The sequence below is a fragment of the Hyperoodon ampullatus genome (genome assembly GCF_949752795.1).
Source record: "Hyperoodon ampullatus genome assembly, chromosome: 4".
Classification (NCBI taxonomy): domain Eukaryota; kingdom Metazoa; phylum Chordata; class Mammalia; order Artiodactyla; family Ziphiidae; genus Hyperoodon; species Hyperoodon ampullatus.
The window spans coordinates 61,771,413-61,779,988 of NC_136917.1; the positions used below are offsets into that span (position 1 = coordinate 61,771,413).

General features: G+C 36.0%; 1 long non-coding RNA gene across 1 annotated transcript; it reads right to left on the bottom strand.

Moving 5' to 3' along the window:
- Positions 1 to 224: 224 nt before the first annotated feature.
- LOC307051873 lies at positions 225 to 8,009 on the bottom strand. Its single transcript, XR_013810842.1, has 4 exons — positions 7,905 to 8,009; positions 7,536 to 7,574; positions 1,625 to 1,736; positions 225 to 477 (listed from the first exon to the last, which is right to left on the bottom strand). It is a non-coding gene; the product is annotated as an uncharacterized lncRNA (long non-coding RNA).
- Between the last annotated feature and the right edge of the window lie 567 nt (positions 8,010 to 8,576).

Consider the following 8,576-nt stretch of genomic DNA (forward strand, 5'->3'; position numbering starts at 1 on the left):
GTTCTCAGAGGAGGTCAGTTACATTCACTCACAGCCCCCGATCAGGTCCCTTACCGCAGCCATCAAGTAACTGCGTTGTAGTTCGTGGCTTAATGTCTCCCCTCTACTACCGTGTAAGCTGTATGAGGTCAGGGACAGCATGTGCCTGCTCTGCTCACTGCTACTTTCCTAAGGCCCAGCATAGCGTTAAGCACAAAACAGACACTGAATAAGTATTTGTTGACTAGAATATAATGGAAAGACAGCCAGAGGTTAAGGTAAACTCTTGCCTGTGGGTTCTTCATCCGAACACTTCACCTTTGATTTGCTGCCTTAAACTAAACTTGCATCAGATGAAATATTGAGTTGAACGCTCCTCATTGATCGGGCCTCCAACTGGCCTGTTTCCAGGAGGTGGTAATCCACAAAGTTGTTAGCAACTGACATTTCTTGTCTCCACCTATGTAACACTTCAGTTATTGTTGTATCCTGCAGAGACTAAAGAACGTGCAATTTAAAAGTCTGTACCTTTAGCTATTTCTGCTTGAATTACTCCTTTTCCTGCATGGAAGCTGAGTTCTTTACCATGTCATTCATATGCTTTCTGAATTGCCTTGACTAAGAATCAACTAAATCACTACTTCACACACTGACTCCCTCACCGCTTCTTGGACTTTGATCAGAGATTTCCTTCTCAATGAGACCATCTCTGGTTTCTGGATCTAAACCTTCAGCCACCTCCCTCCTCCCATCCCTGACATCTCAAATCTTCCTTTCCTACTTTTTCTCCTTAGAACTTACCATTACCCTATGTATTTTTGTCTTATTTTGTGTCTCCATCAACCAGAATGGAGATGCTTGAGAGAAAGTATTTTTGTTTTATTAAGTTTATCCTCAGTCTGACATCTAATAGGCCCTCAAATATTAGTTAAACAAATGAACAAACAACCTGATACTGCTCACGTAGGACCAGAAAAAAATCCAGATATTCGGAAAAACAGGAGTAGAGCCTGTTTTTTAAAGTCTCCTTGATTCTCCATTTCTGCCCCTCCTCCACCCTCCAAAACTGATCAACTAACCCTAACTAGATAGAGACTGAAACCACTAAACTGTTACAGCTTCGCTTTTCATGAGGACAGGAATGACCCCCTGCGACAGCTCTGCTGCCGAGCCTGAAGCCTGACTTGCAGTAAGCACGCAAGAAAGGTCTGGTGAGAGTAAGTGAAGAAGCAAGTAAGGACTCACCAGGTTACAGCCTGACTGTTACAACAAAGAGCACTCCCCACCTCCAAGTTCCTTTTCCACATAACCTTCCAAGAGTAGCACAACTCTGTCACCCTCGTCCCTTGGCTCCCGTATCCACTTTGAGGTGGCTACTCTAGTTCCTGCCATCCTATCTGCATTCTAGCCACAGGGAAGGGGAAAAAAGCAAGAGGGTTCCTCTGTGGAGCATTATGCCAAAATGACAGGTATCATTTCTGCTATTATGCCAATGGTCAAAGCTTAGTCGCATGACCGGCCACAGCTGAAAGGGAGGCTGGGAAATGTGGTATGCAGCTGGACAGAGGTGTTCAACGATTAAGGAGAGAAAATGGGTATGGTAAACGTCTAGCAGTTTATTAAACAGACAGTAAAAGGACAGCACCTTTCTTTTCATATGAAGATCTTTGCAGGCTCCCTGTCCATACGTAACGAGTTTGTGCTTGCATTCATCATCTTCACCTTCACTGCCATCACTAACTTGGCCTGAACAAATTCTGTAAAATTCACAGAATTTTATGTAAAGAAAAGACAACCAAGGGATGTTTACCATTAATCTTAACTAATGTCTGCATAGCCCTTCAAACCCTCCTCTGCTTTTTCTCCCCCCACAATCACACACGCACTCTCTTCAGCAAAATTAAGCTTTTATTCTGAAGTACAAACACAGGTCACTGTTCTGTTTCTCAAAGGCACTGCGTAGGGTGCCCCACCTGAATGCAATTAAAGGCCTGACCCTCAGGCACAACAGTTGGGGGTGATATTATGGAATCTAAACCAGGGCACTAAAATCAAACTACAGGGTTCTTAACACTGCCGCCCCTGACCCTGTAAGCTATGAACTAAAAAGCACACTTTTTTTTTTGTTGTTGTTATTTTCTCTTGTCAAATACATCAAGGAAACTGTGCCCTTTCGATTCTCTGGGAAAATATTAAATGTCAACAGGTTAAAGCTCCAAGTTGCCTGTTAATTTTGTAGGTTCTCTAAGCAACAATCCAGGAGCCTGATAACTTTGGGGCAAAGGTCCAAAAGCTCAAAGAGAAAGAATAAATATGAATGTTCTTAGTTGAGTTTCCCCCTTTCTTCTCCTATGAAGTGGGTAATAAAGAGATCTAATAAAGTACTGAGCTCCAATCCATTCAATTAAGTATTGTCTTATTAAATAATTTAAAGCTAAATTCTAGTATAAAAAATCATATCTGGTTTTAGTACTCTCATTCATTCAACAAATATTCGACTGCTTACAATATATCAAAAACTGTTTTGGCAGTGGGAACACATATCTGGCCAGAGCTTACATTCTCATGAGATGACACAGTCTATAAACAGGGTAAAGAAATAAGACAGGCAGGATGTTGGATGGTGATAAATGCTATGGAGAATGAAAAACTTTTTTTTCTTTCTCCTTCTTTTCCAAAGTCTTACTTTCCTTCTTTCTGAAAGCCTTCCCAGATTAATCCCAATTGGCTTCTTCTGTCACTTCAGCAGTCTCATTAAAATATCTGGAGAGCTAAGCTTGATGTAATATGTTTGGGAAAGGTCTGCCATTCAACAAAATAAGAGACAGCTCACAGGACAATGTTCTCTTGGGGATACAGAATTCAAGAAACACTTTGGAACCAAACCAATTTCTCTTAGAACCCTTTCAAAAAAGGAGCTATAGTTTCACCCATAATCAGCTAAATTCTTGTCAAAGAAAGGAAAGGACTGATGTAGAATGACTACCTGAATAGTTTAGAAGGATACATGCACAGATGTTTAGTGGTTCACTATTGGTTTGGGATTTTTAGTTCATACTTTTCTGTACTATTAAAATTCTCAGCATTTATCTCAGATAAAACTATTATTTAAAATGAAATAAAAGGTGACAGGAAAGGGGTAAGAGATTAAGAAAAAGTATAAGGCTTTCAAAATCCATCCCAAACATCAAAAAACTGCCTCACGAAACACCCCTCACAGCAACTATACACACATCCACTTGAAACAATATTGATAATAATCTTAACCACCAACCTAAATCCTCCTTCCACCCCCATGCAACATACTTTAAGATGGAGATAGTTAAGCAAGGTGCCAAAAACTCTTCTTTATATTTTCCCTATAGCCCCTTTAAAATACAACCACAAAAAGTGATTTAGACCAAAAGAACACAGGACTTTTTTTTTTTTTTTTTTACAAAAGTCAGTTTATTAAAATAGGCTTACAAATTCAACAACAAAAAACACAGTAATATTTAAAATGTTAAATGGGGGGGAAATACTTTCTTACAGCCCACTGATAGCCTTCTTATAAATATTTATAAAATATGAATTGCATCAAAACTGCTGTAATATGGAATAGCATTAGCCATTGAGTTCTCATGTCTAAAAGAAAATTGAAGCAGATGTCACAATTGATCCCTGTCACCTGAACTGTTTTGACTATGGCAATTTGAAAACTAATTATCTTAAATCTGAGAGAAGCCAACACCACCTCTCACTGTTCACTGATATCTTTTGCCAGAACAAATGTTTTTAAAGTATGCTTCTAAAACAGTGAAGTTGCTACTAAACGCCTTACACTTGAAATAAAAAAAAAAAAAAAAGCATAAGAAGAAACTGATTTGCAGATACGGATTCTTTTGATGACGCCTTTTTTCTAAAGAGAATAATAAGAGCTTCTATATTTATTCTTTCAGGTTAAAATATTTAGTTTGGGTTTTTCTAGTGGGGACACATGGATTTTCACCATCCCCTTCTAATTAGAATAAGTTTGTATTTCTTGTATATACAACACAGAAGGTGGTAAAAGTAGGCAGGCACTTGGTGGGGATGACAAAACTAATCTGTGATTTTGAACTTCTTTTAAAAGGAGAAAATTAAGAAAAACAAGGCTAATTCGCAAAGTGGGTAATCAAGGATTAATCTACTAAGGTCAAGTAGCATCAGAAATAATTCCTCTGATTCAAAGAAGTAGCAGAAATGTAAGAGATGATGGTTATGATAATAATAATAACAAAAGAGTTCTGATGTGGCAGGCACTAAGTACTATATTTGTATTACTTTATTTAATCTTCCCCCAAATCCTACAAGTAGACTTTTACTTTACAGATCAGGAAACTGAGGCACAGAGTGGTTAAGCCTAAGGGCACAGAGTTAAGGAAGCTCTGAGGTCCAGGACTCAAATGCAGGCAAGCGGACTCCAAAGTCAGCTCTGCCAGCAACTATTCTATCTCTCAATCATCTGGTCAAGACCTCTAATTTTAGAAAGAGCTAGGGAAGGGAAATTAGTGGTTAAACTAAAAAATCCCAGACTCTAGATTCAAATCCTTTTTCAAAACAAAACTAAACTAACAAAGAAAAACACATCAACTCTCTTATAAACAGAATAGAAACATACTGATCCTTCTGAGTAAACCTCATGCTGGTGGAAAGGCCTAGTATATTCAATTTCTATCGCTAGTGCACAAACAGATAACACAGCCGGTCACAGCAACTGATAATCTCACCCTTTTTTATAAATTCACTCAACGGAACATGTTAAATCAAAAAAGAATAGCCCCCAAAACAAACAAAAACACACATTAACCAGATTTTGAGATTTATTAAAATAAAGTATTAGCAAACAATATCCAAAAACAAAGTTCTTAAGAGTTATGGCTTTGAAAAGCACAATATAGTAAAACCTAATACATTTTTATAAGTATCAAAAAGATAACAGAATTGAAGCATGTTGCTAGAATTTCATTTTCTACAACATAAACAGAAGGAGAACAAGTACAAGTAAGAAGCAGACCTAGAGTGCAGCCAGTGATTTGGTCTTTATCATCTGCATATGAAATATCTTTTTAAGAGAACATGGGCAGGATTACATACAAATACCCAGTTTTCATGATTACAGTCCTACCCAATTTTAACATAGGTGATTTTCAAAATGCAACTTTAACCAACCACGTTGAAAAAAAAGCACTTGCCCAACTATTATCTCCAAGAGTCCCTACAGTTAAAATACTTAATGAATAAATCAAAGCAACATCATCTCCAATGGTATTAGAAGGGAAAATCTGACTCTAAAAGATTTCTTCTTTACTTGGGATTGTTTGGCCTCACTGGAGTTTTGTTATAGCTAACACCAGCTAGTATTAAGAAGGCACTACCTATCAATGCAGTAAAAAAAAAAAAATCTACCTCTACACAAAATTTCAAACTTTTAAAAAACAGTTATCTTCAAATAAATCCTTAAAGGACAATGGTTTATGACAAATTTAGGAATTTTAAGAACTGAATTATTTGGACGAGAACCACACAGACCTTTTTCACTCTGTCATAAATAACAGAAGAATCCTGCTCTGAGACTAGATCTTTTCAACAAAACAACTCACCACGTGTTTTACAGCAATTGCTACCAGCAAATATTACAGCATAAGCTCTTATTTTTAAAAAAATTTGCTATGCAAAATCCTTCTCATTGGTTTTTGTAAATCATCCAATTTTAGGGTAACACCTCAATCATAATAACTGCATTTTAGAAGAGAAGTTTCTATTATGAAAAATCCAATATAACAAAGGCTTGACAAATACTCTTACCTCTTGTAATTAGGACATGCTAAACTTCAATCCAGTGAATTACAAAGAACTAGCTAAATTTCTGTTTAGCAGGTATTGAATAGAATTGTTTACATAGAAGAAATGCCTCAAATTCTCTCTCCATACATACATCTTCTGTGAGAAGTAAACCTCCCCAGTCCCACCTCTTTTAATGAGGAAAATGCTACTCTCCAGGGGTTGAAACAGGCATCCAACCTGAGATTACCATCCAGAAAGCTGCGCTACTGAATATCTGAGGAGATGCCCATAAACCAATACTTAGGAAAACTCCTGCCAATAAAAATCACCAAACACTTCTAAAACCAGCAGGCTATCTACTATCTTAAAAGATTCTTGCTTATCTAGCTGATGGGTATAATGAGGACACACATTCATAATTCCTACCAGAGAGATTAAGTGAGGATTTAACTAATAAGACAAGGAAGAGCTCTGAGCCTCTTAAAAGTTAATAGGTCCAAAATTTAAATCATCATTGGAAGCTGAATTTAATAATTACCAAAAGATTTTTCCTTCTTCAGAAAGTATAAAAGATATTAATATATTTTAAGTAGGAGAATGATAATGATCCAAAGTAATATTAAGCAAGCAACCAGAAAAAGTATAAAGAAATGGAACTAAAATGGTATATTAGATGCTCTCTGTAATAGAAATACAACACTTAAACAGGTACTATCAAACTTGAATTTAGAGTTTCTCTGCTACTGGCATGATTTCATTTTTGTATAAACTTTCTCCTTTAAAAGAACACTATTACAGGGGAACTGTTTCCCACAGGTACTCTAAGATAATACTGAAGGTTATATAATGTGAGCCCCAGTCCTTATCTTAACAATAGATTTCAGATCTGAATACTTACTGATCATTTTACATCCTAAAAGAATGTCTTACTCTCAAATGTTATGAAAAGTATAAAATAGCTACACCCTCTTTCCATACTATTAAGTATAACTTATTGAACTACCTATTGACAGTAATCTTACTGTGGATTTCACCTCAGAAACCCAGACAATTCTATTATCATATTGATAGTTTACTTATATAACAAGAAAATGTAAAAAGTGATTTATAGTCTGATATTTATATTTGACATTTAGATTGATGTCTTCCTTAAATTTTCTCTAAAGAAAAAACGTTCACTTCAGTAGATCAGTAACATGCCTACTAGTTTATATTCCATAACATAAGCCAGGTAATTATGTAGAGATATTAGTCAAATGCACCTCTTAAATTATTTTTTTCCAGTCAGTATCTTTTTGTTGCTTTAATACATTACTGAGATTAATTTTGATTCTATTCCTCTTTTTGCATTTACCAAACTGGTTGTAATTTTATTATTCCCAGACTCTGTCTTTTCAGCTGGCATATATTTATTTAAATGTTGTACATGCTATAAAATGTGATTATTCTGGTTTTGATGATTTTTCATAAATTTGACTATAAACCATTCTGGAGATTAAATAAAAGCTTAAAACTGTAATTTTATGAAATGGTTTCTTTCAGAGGTGCTTTTTTCATTGGTAGAATTTTACTTAGTTTTTTTAATCTCACTGGCTAATTTTTATTTCCCATCCATTCCTGTACTGAGCATCCTCAGGAATTATAGGACCAGCTGGATTGAATGAAGTTTTCATATAAAACCCAGGGATGTGGAGTTAACAACCTTTAGGAAATACAACAGGCTTAATTATACTTCTACATGAAACTCTTACCAGTTAATAGCTTCAGTACTGTCATTCGAGACACAGCTCCTTAGAGAAAACACAGAAAAAGCCAATCACATAAAATCTTGCTAACTCTAAAGGCTGTTACATGAATAAAAACAATTTTTAATTAACTCAGCTGTAAGCATCAATAAAACAATTCAATAGTTTCCACCAGTTCAAGCTCACTGAAGTTGATTACATGTATCTGCCAGTCAACCTAGGTAGTTATTCTACAAATTTGTTCCAAAGATTGTGCCATGAGCCTGCTAAGAAGAATGATGTAAATAGCTAAGTTCTATCACTAAGCAAATAAACCTCTTTTGTGTGGCTGACACAATTCTGGAAGATTGAGAATGCATGTCATGTAAAACTTACGTTTAAGGCTCAGGTGACTGTCAGAAAGTTTCCTTTTACTTAGCAAAGGACTGTGAGCTGAAACACGTATGGCACTTCATCTGAGAGAACTAAAACCATCCATTGGCTGCACTTTATAAAAGCAATAAATAATGTTATGGAAAACAAAAGGAACTGCATTCTCCTTTCCTCAAAAAATGCATTTTTTTTCCTCATAAGAGCAGAAAGGGCAAAGTAGAAAGTCAAATGAAACTAACATTTTAAACAGAAGACTGACATGGCTCCACATATTTTTAAAAGGCACTGGAAAATAAGCTTCTTCTAATAGGTAAGTTAGGTGATTTTTTTTCCCAAAATAATGTATTTGTTCTTCATGCCATAACTAAGTGTCCATCTGACTGCTCCCTAGAAAAAGAGGTTAAGAGTCCTTTACTCAAAGGCCTTAAGCATGACTGATTAAATGAATATTTTAGAGTTTTCATGTCTTTCCTCTCTGAGGATTGTGGAGTCTGGTATCCACATAGGTGCTAAAAAAAAATGGAAAAAGAGCACCCATGGTAACTGAGAGAATAGTCTGTGTTCTTTGATATGTGAATGTTTTCAAATCAGCTAGCTCAATTCATTTAAGCATCAGACAGGTGGCCTCATCCTTGGGGCCAGACTGAAGAGGCTCCTATGGCTACAGGACACAGG